Source organism: Narcine bancroftii, chromosome 8 (genome assembly GCF_036971445.1).
Source record: "Narcine bancroftii isolate sNarBan1 chromosome 8, sNarBan1.hap1, whole genome shotgun sequence".
Lineage (NCBI taxonomy): Eukaryota > Metazoa > Chordata > Chondrichthyes > Torpediniformes > Narcinidae > Narcine > Narcine bancroftii.
Window position 1 is genome coordinate 99,481,028 of NC_091476.1, and position 27,846 is coordinate 99,508,873.

The 27,846-nt window shown below is 40.2% G+C and overlaps 1 long non-coding RNA gene across 1 annotated transcript; it reads right to left on the reverse strand.

Moving 5' to 3' along the window:
* Nucleotides 1–27,240, reverse strand: LOC138741822 (uncharacterized). The gene is made up of 3 exons (XR_011343794.1): nt 26,801–27,240; nt 23,481–23,607; nt 1–181 (listed from the first exon to the last, which is right to left on the reverse strand). It is a non-coding gene; the product is annotated as an uncharacterized lncRNA (long non-coding RNA).
* Between the last annotated feature and the right edge of the window lie 606 nt (nt 27,241–27,846).

Sequence of the window (27,846 nt, forward strand, 5' to 3'; positions counted from 1 at the left end):
CACATGCAATGCACAGTACATAATAATTGCATATACATAAAGGTACAATTTAAAATAAATATAACTATGCTGGGATTTACCCAGTTACAGAATGACATGTGTGAAAAATGTAATCTCAGTCCTTTTGAATATATCTCCTCTCATCTTCAATCTATGCTCTCAAGCGCTTGACTCCTGTCCTCTGCGAAAAAGACAATGATTATTTGCTGTATTTATCCCTCATGATTTTATAAACCTTTATGTCCCTCAGCCTCTGTGACCCTAGACAGAAAAGTTCTATTCATTCAGTCCTTGGTTATGTTTGTAAATCTCTTCTCCATTCTTTACAGCTTTATGATATCTTTACTCTAACTGTGTGATCAGAAATGCATTTAAAAAAAAAAGCAATGGCTGGTCTTTTGGGGAAAGGGTCCTGAACTGAGGGAAAGATGGGTGGGATCTGGTTGTTCAGATCAGCCATGATCTCATTGAATAATAGAGAAGGTTCAATGGACCTGAAGGCCTACTCCTGCTTCTATTTCTTAAGTGAGTCTATGATCACTGAAGTGGGGTTGAGGTCATTGATTGCTGGGAACAAGATTGGGAAAGTAAAGGGTGGTCTGTGGCACATGCAGGAGCTGAAGGAAATCACTGCTGCCATACCAAAGGTTGTAAATGACTTTTTTATTCAAATTCAGTGTGCCCTTTTAAGGGCAGCATGAGCTCAGTCACCTGGTGCATTGTGATATCATAATCGCTGCCCAGGGTGCACGCTGGAAGGGATGCTGGAGTTGGAGAGAAACCTCTGACGACGCCATTTCCCCATGGCTGCCCTGCCACGTGGCGATACAAGTGGGGCTGTTTCGCCATGAGGATGTGCGCCGCCACAGGTCATTATTTATCAGGGTGAAAGTGAATTTAGTGGGAGGGATGGGGCATCATTGATCACTGGGCCTCAACACTGTGATAGCCTCGGTGACCTTGATTGTTGGTGATCAAATGGGATTGCCAACATTACCTGGCATTGTTGACTCTCTGTCATAATAATTGATACCCTCTTGAAGTGTAATCACATGAGATGCTCACTGGGAATGTTGATAGAGACAACAGGAGGACCTTCTGGCCTTTGTGTGGTCCTTTTCTGGACAACCACAAACATTATGAATCCAATAATCTTTGTCTTCTAGTTTTTAGGTTCTGCAACCCCCTGAAACCAATGTAAATTTAGATGTATTGACATACATTCAGTATGATAGCAGGCCCTTTCAGCCCACGAGCCCATGCCGCCCAATTAACAACAACTCCAGTTCATTTTGAAGGGTGGGAGGAAAGGAGCACCCAGAGGAAACTCATGTAGATGCAAGGAGAATGTACAACTCCTTATAGATGGTGCTGGATTCAAACCTGGGTGCTGTGCAAAACCACTATGCTAAGTCTTGAGCATTTTGTTTGAAGCACAAAAAAGATTATTAGAAATGCATACGAAGGAAAACATACATGGGTTTGAAAATAAGTGCAGAGATGTATTCCAGTGCCAACCTTTGTGGATGCCAAAATTTGCTTTGATTTCACTCACAGTGGGTCAGACACAGGCATTGAATGTGAAAGATGAAGCTTGCACCAAAAATGGCAGCAAGTTCAGACGTGCTTTGCAGTTTTTGTAAACTGCTGTGTGCAGGGAAGCCTCTGAGACAGTCAAAGTATTCAAATTACTACATTAATATAATGGATCATCACTAACCAAAATGGACAGTTGTAAAATCACAAATTTGTTGCATTCACATGTCAGATTTAGATAGTACATGATACCATTGCCCAATGATCAGATGTGACCCAATGCCAGTTCATGTTGTGCTTCTAGTTCAACATCAGCATGCATTTGAAACCAATTGACTGTAGAAACGTTTGAGTTCTTGCCCTCCATCACACTCCAAGGCCAGGGACCCATTCCAGTTGCCTAAAGAGAATAGAAACCCCACTGGCTGCCATTGTTTCTCCGCAAAGGTCAAAATTGGTTTGGAGCAAATCAATTTAAGGGAATATTTGACTGACGTGAGCTCTGGTGTGGCAATGACCAGACATGAATGGTGCCAGAGAGAGAACCAATGGAGAGAAACCATGAGCTGAAAAGAGGTAAAAATCCACCAATGATTGCAAACAGCAAGGCTGAAATGTTCATAGACATCTTCAACTGAAGGTTTCAGAGGATAAACGATCCCAGTCCATTCCTGAGGTGCAGACCACCATAAAACCCAATTTTATTCCCTCCACACATGAAGAAACTTTTGAGAAAGGGAATGCAGCAAAAGCTTTGGGCTTGATTTATCTGCATCTCCAGCCAAACTACATCAGTGTAGTTAAAATCTTGGCATCTGCCCAGCAAATAAAAAATCGTTCAATTATGTTGTGGAAGTAAAATGCAAGATAAATTCATTGAAACCAATTACCATTCTATCTACCTGCATTCAATTATCAGCAACGTGATGGAAGAGGCCATCAGTTGTGTAATAAATTGGTTCTTAGTCACAAATAATCTTGTTGGCTGATTCTCAGTATGGGTTCTGCATGGCCCACTTTCGTAGTCCAAACCACAACAAAAGAGCTGAGCTTTAAAAAGGAGCTAAGTATGATTGCTTTGACATCAATGCATAATTTAACAGTATGGCACCAAGCATCCATAGATACCATTATCTTCTTTGGCTTGGCTTCGCGGACGAAGATTTACGGAGGGGGTAAATGTCCACGTCAGCTGCAGGCTCGTTTGTAGCTGACAAGTCCGATGCGGGACAGGCAGATATGGTTGCAGCGGTTGCAGGGGAAAATTGGTTGGTTGGGGTTGGGTGTTGGGTTTTTCCTCCTTTGTCTTTTGTCAGTGAGGTGGGCTCTGCAGTCTTCTTCAAAGGAGGTTGCTGCCCGCCGAACTGTGAGGTGCCAAGATGCACGGATTGAGGCGATATCAGCCCACTGGCGGTGGTCAATGGGGTAGGCACCAAGAGATTTCTTTAGGCAGTCCTTGTACCTCTTCTTTGGTGCACCTCTGAGGTGGTGGATACTTAATGTGATGCCTATACCAAGGTACTTTGTCCTACTTTGCACCAAACTTTCCAATTTTTGTTTTGGCTGCATCTCATGCTGATGAAAGTATTTGCCGTGTCCCCTTTCTATGAAATAGAGGCTTCAAAGAGCTAGACGTCATGTAAAGTACCTCTGTTCTGACAAAGGTTCAAGGTTCCTTTGTCACATAATAATACATTAAAATGTAACATCCATGATTTTTTTAAAAAACTTTTGCCTGCTGTAAGGCAGGAAGAGACACCATTTATTTTACAATAGGGAAAAAGAAACAAAAGCGAGTTCCTTCAGAGTCATTGGATTTACCTTCAGTTCCAACGGTCTCTGTAGCCACACAGACTCCTGGTCATCAGTAATCCAAACACCACATCCAAACTTTTGACATGATCTGGAAGCCTTTAGCTTCCCTTTCAACCCTGAGAACCCCCTTGAATCCTGCCTTCAATATATGGTTCCCATAAGCCAGTATCAAGCAAACCACAGCCAGTGTGGGTTCCCCCCCCCCCCCCCCGAATGCAAGTCATCAACAGCACACAACCTTTGTGGATCTCCCCACTGTAAGTTGCCTGCAGCCTGCGTGGATCCCTCAGTCACTGAGTCCCTCACTGGTCTGTTGCCATGGTCACCTTCCCTTTAGGGCCTTTCAGCCACTGAGCCCCTCACTTATTCACTGCTGTGGTCTCGTAATGTTGGTAATAATGTTGAAATAGCTATTTCAGATAAATTCCCAGTCAATGATGGCCCACAAATTGTTGATGGAAATGTGGCAATGAAAGTCAAGCTAAGTTGTTCTGAATTCCTGGTTGAAGATGGTATTTCCTGGTACTGAGATGCTAAACAAATAAGCTTCATGTCTGGCTAGGTCTAGATGTTGTCTCAATCTTGCTGCTCACAGGGTTAAAATGCTTTATTATCACCCAATGTAATTGAACATCTATCATGAGAGAATAGGTCTTTGCTGCTGAGTTTATAGTAGATGGAAGATGTCTGCTGAAATAACTGACAGTAACTAAGTCGATCATTCTGAGGAACTCCTGCTGCAAAGCCTCTGCCTTTTTTTTAACCACAGCCACCTTGATTTGGGGCAGGCTCAGGACTGGTCTGTTCTTGGAGGGGAGATCGCCTAGGAACACCACGTGCTGTAGGTTTCTGTGAGGGGTGCTGGACTAAGTGGAGACTCTCTGCCTTATGATAGACAAAGGTTAAAGAATTTCATGTATGTTACATTCTGAATGAAGTCTTACATGACTAGATGGAACCTTTACATTTACAGTGAGCAAACAAGAATCACAATTGCATACCAAAGCCTTAGGTTTGGTACCCTGAAGGCCAAATGGGACGGAGGCATGGGACTCTCCGTGTCTGCTCTGAATCATATACTATCCTTTCCTAGATATTAACTTTCAGCATTGCCACTGGTTTAAAAAAAAACCTTCTGGAATATCCTACCCAGCAGTGTTGTGAGAATAATTTCAGGGCACACCCCACATTAGTTCAAAGGAGTGGATTACAATGACTTTCAATTGGAGAGCATTGAAAAAAATCAGTAATAAGATTGGATTGGTTATTGACTTGTGAACAAGTACATTGTGTGTGTGTGTGTGTGTGTGTGTGTGTGTGTGTGTGTGTGTGTGTGTGTGTGTGTGTGTGTGTGTGTGTGTGTGTGTGTGTGTGTGTGTGTGTGTGTGTGTGTGTGTGTGTGTGTGTGTGTGCTGCAATCAAAATATCACAAGATTCACCAACTATAACAGTGTACTGTAGTCGAGCTAGCCGCACAGTGGGTGAAAAACCTGCCAGAATCAAAAGTGAGTTGAACTAACTGCTTTACTGATTCCAAAGTCGCTCGCTTAAGAACCCTCTCCCAGCAGCCCCTGCCACCTGCGGGGTGGAAATTACACCAGACGCCAGACCGCAGGCTTGCCCTGCATCCGGAGTTCAATCAGATCTGCCGCAAACTTGCCTGCGACTCCATGAGCCAGTTCGTCTATTGCGTGGCGAGCTGCCGCAATACTTTAAATTATCCAAGTACGGAAAGAGATAAACATAAAGGAAAAATACATTGTTATGATTACAGTTCAAGAAAAACAGTTGCATTTTTGAACCATTTTATGGTTCGAGTAGTAAGGGTAGGTTCAAGACCCTGATAGCTTTTCGATAAGAATTGCTTTTGAGCCTAGAAGTGCTAGGCTTCTGTATCTTATTTATGAAGGTAGCTGCAAGATGAGGTTGTGATCAGTGTAATAGGGGTGATTTATGATGTATCAGTTATGTTTATTTTTACGTAGAACTTGTGTGATTTTGTTTCCCCCTTCTGTTCTGAAGTGTCTCCCTAACTTCTGGGAGTGGCCGTTCACACAGGAATGACCAAAAGTCCAATTAACTGTACAACACCATGAGTTCAGACAGAATATCTCAAGTGTGGTATTTAAGAAGGCTGGATATTCTATTCACTAGCCCATTGTTCATGGATCACCTGCAATTAAGTTTAAACTGTAGGCGATCCGTGAAAATAACTAGGGCTCGAGGAGGTAAAATGTCGGAACAGGAGTGAGTCCCTTATTCCAGTTCTGATCTTTTTACACAAATTGGAATAATTTCCTGGAGCACAGCGGCTGTGTGTTTTTAAAAAGAAAACACAAGTGCCTCACAAGGATGTCTGCAATTGATGGGAGCTCAGTTCTGTGATAGACCTGGCTCTGTTTTCTACATTCTGGAGCCTTTTGCATTCGTGGGCCCTTGAATTGCCAGACTAGGCTGTGATGCAACCAGCCAGAATATTTTCCTCTGTGAAAACACTATTTTTGTTGAAAACTTGTTTATTTCCACATTTGAAAGCTGAGGAACAGAGGACATCTTTCTTCCCTACACAAAGCCAGCATTGTTAATGTTTATTGAGTTTAAACCTGTCAGGAAAATAGAACATTAATTGTCCTTTGTTTTAAAAAAAATCACCATCTAACGTGGTGACAAATGGAAAGTGAACATGGTACTCATTGACTGAGGTGGGAGAACAGGGAAACAAAATCACAAAGTTGGCATTTAGATAGCAGAATCAAATTTTAAAAAATGGAACAAATAAGGAAAGCAAACACAAGGACAAACTAGGGCAGAATTTGCTGTTGAATCTTTCACCAAGGTCAGCCATTGTTAAAATAAACCTTTTGGCTCGTAATCATTTGAAAGTTTTTGACCAACATCAGTTTTAAGGCAGGCTATTTCTTCATTGGTGTGGGTGGCAAAAATGTTATTGCCAAAATTATTATTCTTGTACTCATGCTTGAAGACTACTTTGGATTTCTAAATATGATTTTGAGCAATTATAATACTAGGCAATACACAAAAGTGCAACACAAAAATCCCCTCTTTATTCCGATTCCTTTCTGGTTTTGCTTGTACCTTGACAAAGGGCTCAGGCCCAAAATCTTAGTTTCCATTTACTTCCTATAAATGCTGTGTGACCTGCTGAGTTTCTCCAGAGCTTTCAATCACAGCATCTGCAAACTTTCCTGTTTACGTATATTTAGCAATTGTTTGATTATGATTTATAGAATTGGAAGTCAATGGATTTACTCTATATCAAAGGAGAGGATATTATACACTTTATTCACATCTGTAATTTGGTGTAGGGATCCTTAACCAGGTTTTTGAAGTGTTCCCACTGATTATATCTACATTCTTATTAGAGATAGCAAATAAAAGATAGTCTCCAATGCATTTGTTTTATTCAGTGATGATTCACTCACTCAAGTAAAGATAGAAAAAGATCCATAAAGAGAGTGTGAATTGTGCAAAGGTATGGATATTCTGCCCTTTGGAATGAATATTCTTTTGAATATATTTCTCTCACAGATTTTCACTCTTGAGATTTCTCAACTTGCAGTTACAATGACATTCAATGAGAAGCTCCTAGATTATTTGATACATATGGCACATTGCTTGGGAGAGATATTTTATGCACTTTGGATGATCTGTAGCTGGTGAGCTAATCCTTAATGAAGCAAATAAGGGATTTTGAATCAAACCATGGGGTAAATCGTCTCCATTTTGGCCAACGACATTACAGAGTGCTCTTGACCTATTGATTTCAATTATTGAAAATTGAGATCAAAAGAAAGTTGTTCAATCAGTTTTCCAGATTACCTCTCAGATGGTGAAGCTGAAATTACAACTCAACTTTGTAAGTAATGTTCCAAAACTAGAATAAACAAATATAACACAGCATGTATCATTTATTTCTTCCTTCCATTTAGAGAGACTATCAATTCTATCTTCTTTTCTTTGGCTTGGCTTCGCGGACGAAGATTTATGGAGGGGTAATGTCCACGTCAGCTGCAGCCTCGTTTGTGGCTGACAAGTCCAATGCGGGACAGGCAGGCACGGTTGCAGCGGTTGCAAGGGAAAATTGGTTGGTTGGGGTTGGGTTGTTGGGTTTTTCCTCCTTTGTCTTTTGTCAGTGAGGTGGGCTCTGCGGTCTTCTTCGAAGGAGGTTGCTGCCCGCTGAACTGTGAGGCGCCAAGATGCACGGTTTGAGGTGATATCAGCCCACTGGCGGTGGTCACTGTGGCAGGCACCAAGAGATTTCTTTAGGCAGTCCTTGTACCTCTTCTTTGGTGCACCTCTGTCTCGGTGGCCAGTGGAGAGCTCGCCATAGAACACGATCTTGGGAAGGCGATGGTCCTCCATTCTGGAGACGTGACCTACCCAGCGCAGTTTCCTTCCCAATTCTATCTAAACAATGACTAAAGGGCATAATTGCATTAATATTGTATCATCAGTGTGAAATCCCATCAAAAGTTCTACTCCTTTATATTGCTCCAACTACCCATATCCATTTACCACCTTTTGTCTGTTGGCCTGTGCTCCTCCCCATACCCTTTCTTCCCTTCTCCCCTGCCTTTTTAATTCAGGTGCCTGCCTGCTCTTTCCTTGTTACTTGAGGAGAGGCTCGGGCCAAAAATGTTGGTTACCGTAAATACCTTTTCCTCCTATGTGTGCTACAAGACCTGCTGAGTTCCTTCAGCATTTTGTTTTCTTACTACAATCACAGTGTCTGCAGACTTTGGTGTTTCACTTCCCTCCTTTACTGCTCAATGTTGTATGTGGAGGAAACGTGGTCTTCCTGCCTATCTGGAAGGTGTGTATTGCAGGTGGTCATATGTCCTTCCTGTCTGAAACTTATTTGGAAGTCACATCATCTGTCAATCAAGGTTGGACTGTGGCTGCCCATTAGTGTACACCTTGCAGTTGGCTAATTTAAATCACCAAAATCATTATTGGTTAGATGCCCAGATCAGAATGGTATAAAAGATTGATGCATAGCCCATTCTTTCTCTCTGCCCCAGACATCGCTCCATGCAGGTCACTACTATGGACATTGCTGGAAGTGTCACGGGCAAGGTGTCCACTAAAATGAAGCTGAGCTGTAGTATTGCAATAGATCAATACTTGCAGAGAGCTGCACCCTCATTGGTAAGGGAACCAGGTGTGTGTAAGAGTCCCTGTTTATTATGTGTGTAGTCAAGTGTGTGAGAGTGTTGAGTGTAGGTTCACTATTGTTGAGAGTCCAACCTAGGTTGGAGGTGAATGTCTCTATTGTTGCTTAAGTCAAATAGTAATTGAGTGTTATTTAATATTCTCCCCAGTTTGTCTCCCGTGTGTTAATTAAATTTGCATCTTAATGATTCCCTTGTGTCCAGGCTCGTCTCTCTGTGAACCCACCGAACCTGATACTCTTCCCAACATGACACTGTTCCGTTGCTTGCTAATAATCCCAAGTTTAATACTCTCTACATAATACTGCCTCCCACGCAGGAGCTGCTATCTTTTTTTGTATTCCCATTTGGTCCTTTGACTGCCAGTGATCAACCCCCCAACTCCGCACCTCCCTTTCATTACTCTGTTGCTGGACTTGCAGACATTTTCACCCCGACATCTAGAATCCTGTCACTGAATGACTCTGCTCCAAGTCATCTCAATTCTTATTCTTCAATTGTTTGGTCATCAATTTTTTCTATCTTACTGTACATGGGTTTTTTTCTTTTGTGTAGGCAATCATGGAAAAATTCTTGCATGTTGGTTATAATAGGTCTTCTCTAGTTTTTTTGCTTGGCTTGTGAAGAATTCTTTACAAACCACATTTGACTAGTCAATGTTTTTAACTTTTGTGTTTTTCTGCCCCCAAAATTGCATAATCTTTAGATAGCACAGCCACTGGCTTATTTCTTTATTTTGTTCCATGGTTCATTTATTCCAAATAGATTGCCAGTTCTACCACAAGACTGAAGATTTATGTCTTTCTGGCTGATGTGTTTGGCATAATTAAGCACTGCATCAGCTTGATGTTTTTTTTCTGGAAACTGAACTTCCAGTTAAGATCTTCCCTACCAGTCAAAAAGCAGTTTTTATCCTCCCTGCTCATTTTTTCCTGTCAGTTTGAAATAATATTTGACATGTTATGATTAATTCAAAACCACAGCTGAATCCTGACAGGTGGAAACCATCAGAGAGAAATTGAAAGGAAGCTTCAACATTTCCAGTTGCCCTTAAATACTTGCCACAAAATTGCTCAAGGTCCACATTCTCCTTAAATAGATCATTTCCCCACAGAATGTGCCCTTTTTTTTTCAAATTCTAGTGAAATTTCTATTTCTCTCATCTTCTCGTCGATGGCATTTTCTGATGTTTCCGAAACCAAGTTATGGCTTAACCATTCTTTATGCTTCAATGAGTCAAAACCACATAAACCTAGTCTAGCAGAAAACATATTGTTGGCTAAATGCGTTATCAGGAAATAGGAATGGTAAGTAATCTCACAGCTGTCAGAACGTTCATCACATAGAAAATTTAGGTGATTGCCATTGGAGGGTTAGATTAATTTGAGTGAATTTTTCTGTGCCCTACAAACCTTTATTTTTTAAAAAGGAAACTTATGGTGATTGTAGAGATAATAATGTATCATGTCCATGTTGAGTGCTGATTCAACATCCACCTTGCTTTCAGAAGTTAAGCATGTTTTCTCATAAGAATGAATATCGGATAAACTCTTACAAACAGAACACAATCTGTAGACAGCAAAATCTCAGTATCTGGCACCTATGGGGATTGGTAGATGCTGGATAAGTGAATTTTCCGGTTGCTTGAGATTGCATGTTGCGTGATTGGCGAATGATCCATGAGGGGCACCAATTTTAATCTTCCAAATTTTTGACCAATTTATTTTGCACGATGTTTGCTCTGGTTGTTTGAGGCTGCTGGTTGCTTGAATTCCAGATATCAGGGATTTTACTGTATTTAATTTTTGGTTTGTGCAGCCACACAGCTAAATGCAAACATTTTGTTCTTAAAACAATCCAGTTTGGCTATGACATTCAATGCATTATTATAGCACATAAACGAAAATAATATAATTGTATGAACATAGTCAGCATTTTTTAGACACACCGATCCAAACATCTAGGGATAATTTTGGGCAATTTCACAAATGAAATATTTCAAATTTAGACAGAGAAATAACACAATATTCTAGGGATATGTGCCTCCAGATTTAAATTAGAAATATCTGAGTTCTGCAAGCTTATTTTATGATCAAATGTATTTCCAAGTTCATAACATCCCACATATTGTAACTGTTACCACAGCAAAAAATATTTTGAGGTTTTCTTTAATCAATATTCACCCATCTCCCTTTTGTATGATTCACCTGTGGCCTCTGGAAATCTACAAGACATCTATGTTAGCTACTTTTTTTAAATTTTCAAAAAACATCCTAAAAATAGCAGCACTGGCGGAGCTGCTGTAACAGCCACTGGTACGGACCCACAGAGAGGGAAGAGCGGAGATACAGCGCTCCCATGGTGTCCAACTGCCCAGTCAACTGCCGTCAGCTCCACACAGGCTTTGAATGGCCCATTAGACAAGCCGACGGTAGTTTTATTTAAATTCCTGCGATCACAGTGTCTGCGCCCCAGCTGGCGGAGCCTATCATTACCAGCAGCCACGAGGGACTGCAGATTCCAGGGAAATGGAGGACTGGTGAAGGGCACCATAAAAGAGGAGATCACCCCTTCCCCACCACCCCTCACCCGGGTCTGAGAAGGAAAAGCAGAGGAGATAACCCACAGGGAGTTGACTACGGTGGACCAGCTGAAAGACCCACACATGTGGCAGGCTACTGGTGACTCAAGGTCAGGAACCCACAGAGGCTATGACTGGTGTTGGGGGACTTGTGCCAGGCTGTGGACTGCTGGAGACTGGCTCTAAACTGGCTGAACGAGTACCAGGTCTCAGAATTGGGACGTGAGGGGGTGCCAAAGGCTATGAAAGGTTACTGAACATGTCGGAGGTTCGGATCTGGAGCTTGAGTTGCCATTGGTTGGGATTGGACTCTCTGTGGCTGCAGAAGTGCTGGAGGCAAATCTTTGAACACTCGACAACTCTGAAGGACTCTTGTATCTTTCTTTGACTGGAAGAGGTGCTTCAGGCACCTTCTTACAGCAGGCAAAAGCAATTTTGTGTAATATGACACTGTTTTATTACATGTCAATAAATTGAATCTTGAACTAAGTCCAGAAGGTTTGAAGCTGAAGTTCTGCATACATTATGAACATGTTTAAAATCTAAACACAGATAATTTTAAACATTCTTACTCATTTAGTTTTATTTAATGTTCTTAAAAATCAAATGTTACTACAGAAAGCTGAGTAAGTAATGTGTTAAACTGTTCAATTAGAGATTTCCAATTCCTTTGTATGTCATGATTTATTAATTTTACAATCAGATGCTTTCAATATTTGTCTTAAAATTCATTCTCCTCTTTTGGCTTGAGTTTAACTTTTCAACAAAAGCTTTGATTTGTTCCTATTCACTGCTCATAATTTTCCAAATGTAATTTAATAGAGGTTTTTTTAAAACATTAAGATGTTTGGATGGCTACCTGTTCTTTATTTCGGTTTATTAATAACCATCCCTCGAGTTGTCAATATAAGCATCTTGCATTCCTTTGAGGAATGAAAGTGTTCATTCACTGTCTATATTCAAGACCAAGAATGATTCTTGTACAAAAGTAAAAACATAATCCTGGAGAAACTTAGCAGGTCAAACAGTGTCCTTTATATAGCAAAGGTAAAAACACATAACTAAATTTTCTGGTTTGAGCCCTTTGTCAAAAGCTCGAAATTTCAGTTATGTATTTTCACCTTTGCTATTATTACGTGTTCCCTGTTCACTTTCATTTGACTTGGACTGTCACTTTAAGAGAACAAATCAAGCTGCAAGTTACAGGAGACTGTGAGCTGATGGGCTAGAATAGTGTGTACTCAAATGTCCTACTTCTGAAGAAAGAGGAAGTGGCCCTGGAAACACAGGTGTGGAGATCATGTGACCAACATGTTAAAAAAATCAGTGCTCTGTTTGCTCGGGGGCCATTTCAAGGAAGCAGCACAGGAGCAGCAGTTCTCTGAAGAATACTGTGCTAAAGTGGCTTTGTGTGGCCAAAGAAAAGGTCATTTTTAAAAGGGACTTGTTGAATCCCACCATGGCCAAAGGAAAGGTCATTTTTGAAGGGAAAGTGTTTAAACTCCATCGTGACCATTATGACAGTCATTCTGGCTGACCCATGAAAGGGTTCTGGAAGCTTTGTGAAAGCCATTCGCTTTGTTTACCTGAGAAAAGGGGAGACTACCACTCATCTGAAAGGATATTTCTCAGGAAGAAACTCAACAAGAATTTTGTGAATTTACAACAGTCTCCATCCCAGTCTCTCCCACCTCCTTCAGAAACACCCCCTTAAGAGTTTACGTGTCAACACTGGATTTCTGAGACTGAACTTTGAAGTGAAGTTCCAGAATGGAGCCTAAGTTGTAATGGCTTGGGGTATTCCAGACACACACACACACACACACACACACACACACACACACACACACACACACACACACACACACACACACACACACACACACACACACACACACACACACACACAGAGACAGAGTTGGGGGTTAAGCAGATTAGATAAATTAAATAAGGTGTTATATTATTGTTAATTATTAATTAAAAATATTATTTTAAATATAACATTGGACTAATTTCTATTGGTACTGTTTGGTATGTAACAAAATATAAAAAAAACACTGTTTGACCTGCTGAGTTTCTCCAACATTGTGTTTTTACTTCAACCACAGTGTGCACAGATTTTTGTGTTTGACCTCTTGATTCTTGGACATCTGAGGGAATCGCAAGGATAAGGGAATCAGGCCTGAGGTAGGTTTGGGTTCTCTCGGATGATGAAGCAGCATTGATGAGCTGCATAGTTTTCTCATTTGCTATCTCATTCTCTTCAAATTTGTTGCAGCATTTAGGCAGGTTTTATTTTGCTCTAGTTAGCTGCAAATGTTAAAAGCCAACCATGTATTGGATTTGTTCTTGTAATTAAACTATGTTTAACATTCTAAATGATAAGGTTGCACTGAAATTAAAGGCCACCATGGCTAATTGTGCCATTACTGGCCATGTCTGTAATAAATGGACAATCAGGAGGCAGGAATAAATTACTAACTTCTACCTCAATTAATACATACTGCAATTAGTGTTTGAATTTGCATGCAAACTGCTCATGGATAATGACAATTTCACAACGACATATCCATTATCACCAGCACTAGACCCACGGACCAAAAACATGTCTAATTAACATCCATTGCTATGTAAACACACACTGATACATGTACTAACTGCTTTAGCTCTCAAGCAAAGATGATTTAAGGCCATTTTCTTACTGTGCAATTGATTGAATTTTAAAAAAACAATTTTTAAAATAAGTTTATTTGCTTCTTGGTGTACATTTGATTGCAGTGTCATAATTGACTAATAATGTCATGATTGCTCAATGGCAGAACAATTCAGGAACAGTGGAAAACTTTCAAAGAGATTTTTCAGTGTGCTCCACAAAAAATATTCCCTTTTTTATATAAAAATAAGGGCAGAAAGAGAGGGAAGAGTCAACCTTGGTTAACTAAGGAAATAAAGGAAAGTATAAAATTAAAAGCTCATGTGTGCAAAGTAGCCAAGAGCAGTGGTAAAACTGAAGGATTAGGAAAACTTTAAAAGGCAACAGGACAACTAAATGAGAAATAAGGAAAGGGAAGAAGGATTATGAAGGTAAATTAGCACAAAATATAAAATCAGAAAGTAAAAGAATTTCTATATAAAACGGAAGAGTGTGGCTAGAGTCAACATAGGAACCTTGGAAGATGAGAAAGGGAAATTAATAGTGAGTTATGAGGAAATAGCTGAGGCATTGAACAGTTATTTTATGACAGTCTTCATCGTGGAAAATACATCCAGCATGCCAAAGGGTGGTGTTAGGGATGTGAAAGGAGATGAGGACCTTGATTAAAATAATTGTTACAAAAGAGATAGTGATGAGTAAACTAATGGGACTGAAAGCTGACAAATCCCCTGGTCCTGATGGGATGCATCCCAGGGTACTGAGGGAAATGGCAGGAGTTATAGTCGATGCGTTGATAGTCATTTACCAAAATTCTCTGGACTCTGGGCAGATCCCAGCAGATTGGAAGCCAGCAAATGTCATGCCACTTTTTAAGAAGGGATGTAGGCAGAAGACGGGTAACTCGGCCAGTTAGCTTAATGTCTGTAGTCGGGAAAGTGCATGAAGCTGTCAATAAGAATGAAATAGTGAGACATTTAGAAGGAAGGGATTCTATTAGGCAAATGCAACATGGATTTAGAAAGAAAGGTCTTGTTTGACAAACTTGCTGGAGTTCTTTGAGTATATAATGGGTGCAGTTGATGTTGTATATTTGGATTTCCAGAAAGCGTTTGATAAGGTTCCGCGCAAGAGACTTGCCAATAAGATACAGATGAATGGTGAGAGGAAGTACATTGGCATGAATTGAGGATTGGTTAACTGACAGAACGCAGAGAGTCAAGATAAATGGGTGTTTTTCTGATTGGCAGACAGTGGTAAGTGGGGTGCAGTAGGGGTCAGTGCTGGGCCAGCAGCTGATCACCATTTACAATAATGATTTGGAAGAGGGGAACAGAGTGTAGTGTAGCCAAATTTGCAGATGATACTACATAGAGTGGAAAATCAAATTGTACAGGGGACATGGAGAGGCTGCAGAAGGATATAGTTAAGTTAGGTGAGTGGACAAAGGTCTGGCAGATGGAGTTCAATGTTAGTAAATGCGAGGGCATCTACTTTGGGAGGAAAAATAGAAGAGCTAATTATTATTTAAACAGTGAAAAACTGCAGAAGGACTTGGGAATGGCTGAGCATGAATTACAATTAAAATTTGTGTTGCAGGTACAACAGGTTATTAAGAAGGCAAATGGAATGTAGGCCTTCATCACTTGAAGAATTGGATTCAAGACAAGGGAGGTCATGCTGCAACTATACAAGGTACTGGGGAGGTTGCACCTGGAGTACCGTGTACAATTCTGGTCTCCGTACTTGAGGAAGGATATACTGGCCTTGGAGGCAGTCCAGAGGAGGTTCATTAGGTGGATCCCCGAGATGAGGGGGTTGATCTATGATTATAATCATCTGCAATTATACTTACTCGAATTTAGAAGAATGAGAAGAAATCTTATAGAAACCTACAATTATGAAAGGAATAGATAAGATGAAGGCAGGAAAATTGTTTTCACTGGTAGGTGAGACTAGAACTAGGGGACACAGCCTCAAGATTCAAGGGAATAGATTTAAGATGGAGAGAGTAGTGAATCTCTGGAATTCTCTGTCAGGGAAGCAGTTGAGGCTACTTCATTAAACATATTTAAGGTTCAGTTAGATAGATTTTTACATAAAAAAGGAATTAAGGGATATGGGGAAAGGCAGGTAGGTGGAGTTGAGTCAATGATCAGATCAGCCATGATCTTATTGAATGGTGGAGAAGGCTCGATGAGCCAGATGGCCGACTCCTGCTCCTATTTCTTAAATTCTGATGTTGACTTCAGAATTTTTCCAAACAAAGTTGAAAATATGCAGCAAAAATGCTGTGTATAAGAGCGTAAGAAATAAAAAGGATGAGACCACTTGGGCCCATGTACCCCTCCTCATTTTGTACCTCAGACATTTTGCTGCATTACCTTTATATCCCTAATCCATTTAATCTCAAAGCATTTGAAAAGAAGAAATGCTGCAAAATCTTTAAAAATCCATTGAATATGGAAGCAAGCCAAAGTCAGTGTCCCTTCCCAACCTATGATGCACAGCATCAAAACCCATTTTATACTCGTTGACCGTCCTAGGAAGATTAGGTTGTTCCAAGACAGATTTTCCCCCACCCCTCTAACAATTAACTAAGCTTGACAGATGTATTTTGCAAGTGTCCTAGTAATGCTGCCCCTTTCACATAATGAGTAAGCTACTTCTCAGGAAGTAAATAACATCAACTGCCCACTGGAAGTATCCTAAGGAGAGATTTCAGCCAATTAACTGTGCCCCTGCAGCAAGTTGTTCAGACCCGTGTGTGAGTAGTGTTAAGGTTACAATTGAATCTAATTTTTGCACACATCAATTTCTTAAACTTGGATCAGCCAAATTTCTTAAACTTGTGATCAATCCAACTTTTTTTATTCAATGGGGACCACATGGATGGAAGTGCAGGCTGTAAGCTTGATTTCATATTTGGAAATCTTAAAATTTCCATTCCAGAAATAAATTTTATGCAACTTTATCTTCTTTACTTTCTTTTCATGGCTTTATCATGGCGGTGAACCATGTTGAAATGTAAATAGACTTCACCATTAATCTGACATTGCAGACCTAGACAGAGTCAGAAATTAAAACTCCATGTCAGGGAAGCAATCCCTTCAAATTATACCTCAATGTGACTTGTTGGTAGAGCTGCAAACTGAACTTAAGTGATTCCATTTCAATTCGGTCTCCAAATAAATGTGATGTGGCTCTTTGCTTGCACGTCACAAATTGATACGGTCAATTAGAAACTTGGTTAGACATCTTTCAATGAATAACTGGCTGTTGCTCTCTATTAACTTGGAAGCAATTGGATTTGAGTATCATAACTTTTACAATGCATCATTGAATAAAATAACCAATTGATTAGTTACATTCTGCAAAGTAAATATAAAGCTACTGTTATTCCAATGAAATATTAGCCATGATTCCCTGCACTTTTCATATAGAAGAATAAAAACCTCTCTGATAGATAATTTGCTTTCTGGAAAACATCACAGTGGTCCCAAGTATGATTGCAATGGTATTACAAATAATTTCACTTTGAATGATATTTAAACAATAAAAAATGCATTGGCTTCACCCTGCCATTAAGTTGTCATGAACATTTGCATGTTTATAGATGTGTGTGTTTATCAAAATATTCTGTACTTGCATAAAATAAGGTGGTATCTTAATGTACTGAAGATTTAAAATGTGCTACTTACATTGTGTTGATATTTCCTTATTACATAAGAAAATTGTATTTACATACTTCCCTGGAAAACACACCATTATAGGACAGTAAAAAGTCTAGGATGACACATAGCAAAGGGACAGGCAATGCCAAAAAGAATTATTCTAAATTAAAAAGCATATTATTCAAAACACATCTTACAGAAGAATATCTCCCATTGCTCATAAGGTGCAAATAGATTATCTAAATATTTACCTAATTTAATTCATGTGGATCAAACAGGATTTATTAAAAAATGATACTCTGCTCATAATATTGCAAGACTACTTAGTTTAATTCATTTAATTCATAAAAGAGATGATCAAAGTGTAGCAATAACTTTGGATGTGGAAAAGCCTTTATTAGATTAGAATGATTTTTTTTTGTTTAAGGTGTTGAGGGTTGGTTTTGGTTCTACATTTATAAATTGGGTTAACACTTTATATAAAAAATCTTTTAGCAAAAGTGATTACTAATGGACAAATATCTGCTTCTTTGTCATTAACAGATCAGGTCAACAAGGTTATCTTTTGTCAATGACTTTGTTTTAGCAATTGAACCTTTAGCTGATCTTATTAAACAAGATCCTTAGATTAAAGGAATTAAGGTGAATCGGGAAGAATATTATATAATTAATTTGTTTGCTGATGATGTTTTGGTTTATTTAACTGATCCTATAAATTCTTTGTCCCAATTACAGGGTAGGTTGGAAGAATATGGGGAAGATTCTGGATATAAAGTTAATCGGGGAACAGAGTAAAATTATGCCTTTAGCTGTGGGTGACTACACAGATTGTAAAATGGCTACTAAACTTTGGTGGCCAGATGTAAGTATTAAATATTTAGGAATTTGAATTGATAACAATTTTTTAAAAGTTATAAAAATTAAATTATTTACCTTTGCTTAATAGAATTATTGGAGATTTACCTATTACTTTAGTTGGTAGAGTAAGTTGTGTTAAAATATATGTTTTTCCTAGAATTCAATATATTTTTCTGTCAATCCAAATCCTAATTCCTTCAATTTTTTTAAGGATTAAAAAAACCAGTGGTTAGGAAATTTTTTATGGAAAGATAAAATACCAAGGGTTTCTTTGGAAAAAAATTGACCTGAAATTATGAATTAGGGGTTTACGACTTCCTCATTTTAAGAATTATTATAAAGCAGCTCAACTGAAATTTATAAATGTATTGTTTAGTTCAGACAATATTCCAGCTTGGTTTTTTTTTTCTATGTAGAGTTTAATGCGATAGGGACTATGAATCCCCAGGATTTTATTTATAAATGGAATTCTAAATTGTTAGTTGGAAATAGGGAATCACCTATTTTGAAACATTTGATTGAGTTGTGGAATAACGTTGATAATGAAATTGGTAGGAAAGGTTTAATATCTAGAAAAATGCCACCATGTCAAAATAAGTCTATTCCATTTTCAATGGCTAATCAAGTTTTGAGGATTTGGAGTCAGGTGTGTATTCAGAAGATTGAGGACAGTTTTGAGAATGAGAAATTTATAAGATTTGAATGAATGAAATAAAATTTTAATGTACCCTAATGATACTTTATTTTGTTATTATCAAGTTGAAGCTTCTTTTCAATCAGGTAAAATAGGTCCTAGTTTGATGTTACCTAATCAAAGTGAATTGGAATTACTGATTTATAATACTAGAATAAATAAATTTATTTATGTAATGTATAATTTACTTCAAACGAAGGCTCCAAAAATTGGGGTGCATAAATCAAGACTAAGGTGGGAAGTAGATTTCTCTTTTTCTTTCTTTGGCTTGGCTTCGCGGACGAAGATTTATGGAGGGGTATGTCCACATCTGCTGCAGGCTCGTTGGTGACTGACAAGTCCGATGTGGGACAGGCAGGCACGGTTGCAGTGGATGCAAGGGAAAATTGGTTGGTTGGGGTTGGGTGTTGGGTTTTCCTCCTTTGTCTTTTGTCAGTGAGGTGGGCTCTGCGGTCTCCTTCAAAGGAGGTTGCTGCCCGCCGAACTGTGAGGCGCCAAGATGCACAGTTGGAGGCAATATCAGCCCACTGCCGGTGGTCAATGTGGCAGGCACCAAGAGATTTCTTTAAGCAGTCCTTGTACCTCTTTGGTGCACCTCTGTCTCGGTGGCCAGTGGAGAGCTCGCCATATAACACGATCTTGGGAAGGCGATGGTCCTCCATTCTGGAAACATGACCCACGCAGCGCAGTTGGGTCTTCAGCAGCGTGGATTCGATGCTTGTGGACTCTGCCAGCTCAAGTACTTCAATGTTGGTGATGAAGTCACTCCAATGAATGTTGAGGATGGAGCGGAGACAGCGCTGATGGAAGCGTTCTAGGAGTCATAGGTTTACAGACACAAATAACTGAAAAGGACTGGATGGAGTTATGTAAGAGTAATATGACTAAAATTATAAATGTAAGATATAGGTTGGTCCAATATAGTTTTTTACATCAATTATATTTGACTTGACAAGAATTAAATAGATTAAATCCTGCTGTATCGGATTTAAGGGTGTAGATCTGAGTTTGTATTCAACTTGCCAATGCCTAAAGTTAGACATTTTTGGCTAGCGCAAGGTAATTTTTAGGAATTAATTACAGGGATTAAATTCCTACAGGATCTGATGTTACTTTTATTGAGTAATATTTAAGTTATAAGGCAAAAGCTAAAATTAAATATGTACCAAATTGAATTGTACTAATTGCTTTAGCAGTTTTGAGGAAATATATAGCAATATCATGGAATTCAGCAATAGATTTAGGTATGGAACGATGGCACACATAACTTCATAGTTGTATAACATTTGAGAAGATTACATAATCTGCGAGATAAATATCTTGTGTTTTGAAAAATATGGCACCCATATTCACAAAATATGTGTTTGCATGTTTAAGAGACTCTCTGAAGACTTCTTGATAGCCTCCAATATGGACTTTATGGTATAAATGTTTTATTCCCTTAGCATCCACTTTTTCTGTTTTTTTTTTTCTTTTTAGAGGTTGGGGAGGGGAGGTAGGAGGGTGGGATGGGGGGTTGGGGAGGGGAGGAAGGAGGGTGGGGTGGGGGGTTAGGGAGGGGAGGTAGGAGGGTGGGATGGGGGGTTGGGTTATATACGACGTATAATTTTTTGACAATTTTTGTATTGAATGGAATGCAATTATTACTATGGTTTAAAATTTGTAAATAAAATCATTTAAAGAAAGGATACATCACAGGACAAACATAATCTTAGTGTAAGACTTTTCAGTGTGGTTAAGCCTGAGGAGAACAAATGTGTGCAAAGGCTCCAGCTAACTCGAAAATGGGTTGAATTCCCAAGTCCAGCAAGTTCTTCCCTGCTTTATTAAGGACCGATTTCATGTTCTAGATCACACATGTCAAACTCTGGCCCGCGGGCCAAATTTGGCCCGCGATATAATTATATTTGGCCCACAAGATCATATTAAATATATATTAGAGTTGGCCCGCTGGCCGCCGCGCCAGTATAGCGCATGCACACTGAAGGTGAAAATGAAGACGCCGGAGGTGTGGAGGGATCTCAGAGTCCCGAATCCCGGGGATCGGAGCGCCACACTCAGCCCGCCCGGCTCCTGGACACACAGACGCGGCTGGAGTTGGGGACCATCCTCACTGGGTCTGCGCTTCAGCGGCGACGCCGGACCGAACGTCTCGTTGGCGATGCCTTCCCCCTCGCTCTGTGTGTGGCGGACCCTGCCTCCCGCTCCTTTTGTTGGAGACAAGCCCGGCGCCGTGAGATCGCAGTTTAATCCCTCTCCAACCATGGGAGGGGGGTGGGAGCAACGCGCTCTTCTCAGCCAATTCCTCCACCGCCCCGGACGCCGGCGTTTCAATGGGGGGTTCAGGTGCCTTCGTCAGGCAACCAACCTGTTGGTCCAAGACAAGGGGAGAGCGTACAAACTCCACACAGACAGCACCTGAACTCGGGTGAACGTGGAGCTGCGACCCCACATTCCACATCAGGACTGTGTGTAAGATTGGGAGCAGTGAGACGGAAGCTTATTTTGTTCCTGTGATTTAAGCCTTTCTTGGGGTGGGGGGGGGTCCTTCTCTGACCACTTGCCTAACAATTAACCTAATCAGATGTGGAGTTTCCACAATACAACAGTTCTCAACCTTTTTCTTTCCACTCGCGTCCCTGTGCCATTGGTGCTCTGTGATTAGTAAGGGATTGCTTAAGGTGGTCTGTGGGTGGAAAGAAAAAGTTTGAAGACCACTTTAATTATCCCTCATTGATTCGTCATGTGCACGGTTTCAGAACGCTAAAGGAAATGGGCCAATGACAATGACAATGAAAGAGTTTATCCAAAACTATTATTAAACATTTATTTTAATAAGAAAAAGTTTAACATTACATATGTTGAAAGAAGAGAAAACATGCAGATGTTGTTGAAAATTTTCAATAAATATTTAGTTCGGCCCTCGACTTAGTCCAAGTTTTTAATTTTGGCCCTCCGTGAATTTGAGTTTGACACCCCTGTTCTAGATTTTTAATTTAAATTTAGGCATACAGCAAAGTAACAGGCCCTTCAAGCCCGTGCCACCCAAATATCCCAATTAATCTACAATCCCCATACATTTTGAGCTCAAGTTCAACGATCAGTGAAAATTTTGCACTTCTAATGCTAGCAAAACCCCAGTTATTGCCTAGAATTCTCATTGTAACAAGACAAGAAAGAGGAGACGATTTTTAAATTACTGAACTCCCTGCAAAGAAAATTATCTTCTAATGGGTGTATGATAAGCAGCAACAAAGAAAGAACACTGCTTGATTAAGAAACATGATGATCAGTGTTCCTTTTCTCCCATGAAGGGAGAGGGCTTCATAGCTTTTACATCAATTCTCTGGCCCATCGCAGCATTATGCATGGAAGCCTGGAGAAGATTCATGCACTCTAACGATGAACAGTGCTGCAGAATGGTTTGCAAAATCATGTTAATTTGATTTAAACTACAACTCAAAAGGCCTCTGTCCCTTTAATCTCAGGCTGTGTGCAAGCCATGAAGATGAATATGTTCTGACAGCAGACAAGAAATCTTTTTTCTCAGGGAGTCTGCCATATCATCAGTGTTTGACCCATTATGAGCAACCTCAGGAGAGTAGGCAGACAGAGACACTTTATAATCATTTGGATCATCACTTCTGTGCAGCACCTCCACACGTTCTCAGTCAATGCAGTGAAAATCATGCTCGCGTGACAAAAGGCACTTTGCTGCCCGGATGACTTTGGAGAAGCCCTGGAGTTCTTGATGGAACCAAATGGCAAGATTTGAGGTGATCTGGTCAATACCACCAGGGGGCAGAACCTGTCTCCGGCCATGCCACAAGTGCTTGACGAGCAGGCAGATGAGGAAGAGAAGTACCCATGTAGCTCCTTCTATTCAAGGTATAAAGAAGCAAATGACTAATAAATGTAACCCAGTTTCCCATTTATCACTATTCACCTTACCTACTCTTTGCTATTCCAGTAACCATTTATCATATTGCTAAGACAAAGGAGGAAAAACCCAACACCCAACCCCAACCAACCAATTTTCCCTTGCAACCGCTGCAACCGTGTCTGTCTGTCCCACATCGGACTTGTCAGCCACAAACGAGCCTGCAGCTGACATGGACATTACCCCTCCATAAATCTTCGTCCGCCAAGCCAAGCCAAAGAAAAGAATTATAGAAACTATCATATGTGTTATCTTGCCTCTTGCAGACCAGGCAACTTGCCCTCCACCCTGACCACTGGTGACATGCCCATTCTCTCACCACATTCTTATGTGAGCTGAAGGTTGTTGCCATATATTACGTGACCACGAGTCTTCATCGTGCACACTTTCCATCTTTGTTGCTATTTCAGGAATGTGAAAGATGAAGTTCGTGGGCCAGGTACAATCAGAAATTGAAGGGGAGCTGCCTGTAACTTGTAAACAAGGGGTGATTTGGAGCAAATGGGTTCTGCAAAGTAGGATTGAAGATGCCCTCACCTTTCATTATTTCAGCCCTTCTTCTGGCTGTAGTCTTGGGATTGGCCTATGCACAACTCCCCATATTACATCTGTGTTTGTTTCTCACCAGATAGCTGCTGTTGAATCCTGCTGTGTGTCACTTTACCTTACAAAAGAAAGTACGCTTGTTAATTCCACAACTACTGATTATTATACACCAGAGTAAAGCATACACATGCACCAAAATTCTTACTTGCTGCAGCCAAATTGAAACTTCTGTATAAGACCACAATATTACATATTAAATTACCCAGTACAGAAAGAGATAACTGTTCCTGAAACTAGAGATGCTGGACTTCTGTACTTCCTTCAAGAAGTTAGTAGTGAAAAGATGTGACCATGGTAATGTGGGTTTTTGCCATGTTGGGTACCTTCTTGAGACAATGTTCACATAAATGCATTCAATGAATGGAAATTTGGGAATAAAGATAGACTTGGCTATGATGGACCTGCCTATGTTTGCTACTCTATGTAGCCTTTTGCATTCCAGGGCATTCGAATGATCAAACCAGAACATGATGCAAACAGCCAGTTAACTTTCCACAATACACTTGTAGAGGTTTGATCGGGCTTTCAACGACATGCCAAATCTCTTCAGACTCCTTACAAAGTAATGACTTTGGTGTACCTACTTTACATTTTGTGAATTTAATTTTCACAATTGAATGGCTAACTTCAGGACTTGGTGGAGAGGCATGAAGCATTAATAAGCCTGTGAGAGATTGACTTTGCATTTTGTGAATTTAATTTTCACAATTGAATGGCTAACTTCAGGACTTGGTGGAGAGGCATGAAGCAATAATAAGCCTGTGAGAGATTGACTAATGGAGAATGCTGGGATTTGTGTAATGGGGTACTTCAGTCATAACCTGTTAAAGTCACGCTTCTGTAGAGTACAAAAAGGTACAATAACAAACCACAAAGTCCAAAATACAGTCTTTATTGAGCGGAAATGAGGTGTACCAGTGGTGGGTAGATAATATTCTACAAATCTCGTGCCTATTTTGGGGACAACTAAATTTAACACTAAAGTGAATTTTATTCTTTAATAATTAAAACAAAAGATTGCAGGCAAATGTGGTTAAAGTAAAAAAAAACAATGCTGGAGAAACTCAGTTTATCAAGTTAAGTCAAGTTTATTTATTGTCATCTGATTGTACAACAGCATTCTCTGATGTTCAATGCAAAACCATTCAGACAATCAACCAAACATAGCACACAGACTGACAAACAATACATGAGTAGGACAAGTATTTCATCTATACAAATAAATAAATATTGCTTTATGAATATGAGGGCCTCGGATGGTTCATGTGAGCAGCTCCTTTGGTCGTTCAGTATTCTCATTGCCTGTGGGAAGAAGCTGTTCCTCAGCCTGATGATGCTGGTTGTGATACTCCTGTATCTACTTCCCAACTGGAGTAGCTGAAAGGTGCTGTGTGCAGGGTGGCAGGGGTCCTCAATGATCTTGCGTGCCCTCTTCAGACATTGGTCCAGATAGATCAGGTGATTGGAGGGGAGGGAGACTCCAGTGATCCTCTCTGCCACTCTTGTGGTCCAGTGGATTGACCACTGATCCATTTTCCTGCAGCAACTGTACAATGGAGTGATGCAGCTGGCCAGTGCACTCTCGGTAGAGCTTCTAGAGAAGGTCAACATAATGGTGGCCAGTAGCGTTGCCCACTTCAGTCTTCTCAGGAACTGTAGTCACTGTTGCGCCTTCCTGAGAAGTGAGAAAATGTTGAGTGTCCAAGTTAGGTCACAAGTTAAGTGAACTCCAATAATTTGGCCCTTTCTCCTGAAGTCCAGAATCATCTCCTTTATCTGTCCACATTGAGCCTCAGGTTGTTACTGTTGCACCATTTCATGAGATTTTCCCCTTTTTTGTTAGAGCTACTCATTGTTGTTGCTGATGAGCCCATCTACTGCTGTGTCATCTGCAAACTTGATTGCACTGTTAGAGCTGGATCTGGTGAGGCAGTCGTGGGTCAGTCGTGTGAAGAACAGTGTTCTGGGGACACAACCCTGAAGTGCTCCAGTGCTCAGAGTGATGATGTTCAACATTCTGCTGTTGACCTGGACAGACTGTGGAAGACCAGAATCCAGTTACAGAAAGAATTGTTGAGTTCCAGTGTGGACTGTTTCTCCACTAGTTTCTGAGCAATGATCGTATAAACACTGAGCTGAAGTCAACGAACAGCAGACTGGCGTATTTGACATCATTCTCCAGGTAAGTCAGGATGAAGTGAGGGGACAAAGCTATAGCATTGTCAGTGGAATGGTTTCTTCCATAAGTCAATTGAAATGGGTATTGTATCTCTGGGAGGTGTGCTTTGATGAGTTCCATCAAAGCATTTAATGATGTTGGAGGTTATTAAGGCCTGTTATTGTTGCCCTCTTGGGTACCAGAATGATGTTGGCTGTCTTAAACCCTGTGGGAACAATGGACTTCTGCAGTGAGGTGTTGAGGATATCCGTGAAGACCTCCGTCAATTGGTCTGCGCAGTCTTTCAGGACCTGACCAGTTATGTTGTCTGGTCTCTCTACCTTGTATGGGTTCACCTTGGATAGTGTTCTTCTCATCTCAGTGGCGGCCATGCAGGGATTCCATACATTGGGGGACACAGGGCTTTCTTGGCATCATCCTGTTCCCAATTGCTGTGTGGGAAGAGAAATGTTCAGTGGTTTCAAAGAATAGCGGGTCTGGACAAAGGCAGAATGCAGAAAGAATCTTTATTGAAACAGACGTAAGGGGATTGCAACAGGGATAACACACGCGATATTTTCAATCATACAATACAGTGCAACCAGTCACATCGGACTTAATACTACCAATATCAGCAACTGCTTACACTCTTACAAGCATAGTATAACCCAGTCACATTGGACCTAATACTACCAATGTTATCACAAATAAGGACTACAATACACTACCTGCTGTTTGTTCTGTCTGTAAGGCAACTGATCAAACAGTGTACTTTATATAGGAAAGATAAAGATACATAACCAACATTTCAGGCTTGAACCCTTCATCAAGGTGACAAAATGTTGGTTATGTATCTTTATCTTTGCTAATTAAACTATATAAAGTGAACTATTTGATCAGGTGAGTTTCTCCAGCATTAATAGTTATCTGGATATTTTCTTAATAACTTTTTAGATGTCAAATTTGAAAGTGTTAAACTGTCCTGAAGAAAACAAGTCCATTGAGTTCTTGCTTCACTACATCATCAGGAGCAATGATAGTGCCTTTTAATCAGAAGTGCTCACGGAGTGATGAACATATAATCAATACGTACCTTGTTAGTATAGTGATGGTCAGTGGAACGTCAAATGAAATACTGACACTATTCCTCTCTTGACAGATTCAGGCTGGCCTTCAAGTATTTCCAACATTTTCTGCCTTTTTTTCAGATTTCCAACATTGTAAATATTTTCCTTCTATTTCATTTGACTGGGGAGCTCCACTGTTTAAGATGTACTGACAGATTAATAAGCCTGTCTTGACCAGTGGGAAATTGAAAGGGGTCATTGTTGTTCCATGATATTTGTTAAAGTAATGATTTAAAAGTTTTCTGGTGTGAGCTTTATGGCCCATCTGCTGGAAAGCAGCAATGAGCCAAATTTACACAAGGGAACATATCTGAAGCCAACACATTGAAGAACAAGACACGTTTGTAAATTGTCTTATTTTACAGCCTCGCCAGCTGTGGTAGAAACCTGCACCTGTGCCAGACTGAAAATGTGGCTCAGTCACACATTATTCACAGTGAGATCTGAAAAACTAGAAATGACAATCGTCTTTGTGAAGTCATAATATCTTGAAAAATTACCCGCTTGATTTCAGCGAAATTGTTAACATCCCATCACCATATTATATTATTACAGAGCCTGCTGCTTATCTTTCTCCAGAATACTTGGTTCCAAATGGTTCAATAAAGATTTTGTCACCCCTCCTCAGCATTGCTGCATATGCTTTGTTTGTCATGCTGACAGCACTGCTAAGGTCATTTAACTCTTCAACCTGTTCTACAAGCTCTGTGTCAGCCATGATTAGAGTTGTAAGCTCATGCCTGATGCACACCACCAGCTTTGATTTCTGTAGATTAGCATATAGCTACAAACAAATCAGAAAGATCTTATGGGGACTACAACTTGGACAACTCATGGTGTGAATTCATTTACTACTGAGATTTTTAGTGCACAGAATATTCTAAAAATTATCCCTTAGTCTTGTTGGGCACTACCAGTTTCCCCAATAATCACCAAGACAAAGACTGAGGGGAACAATAGGCTTTATTACACACAAAACTTGCTGACCGAGGTCCAAGCTAGGGAAGTGCAA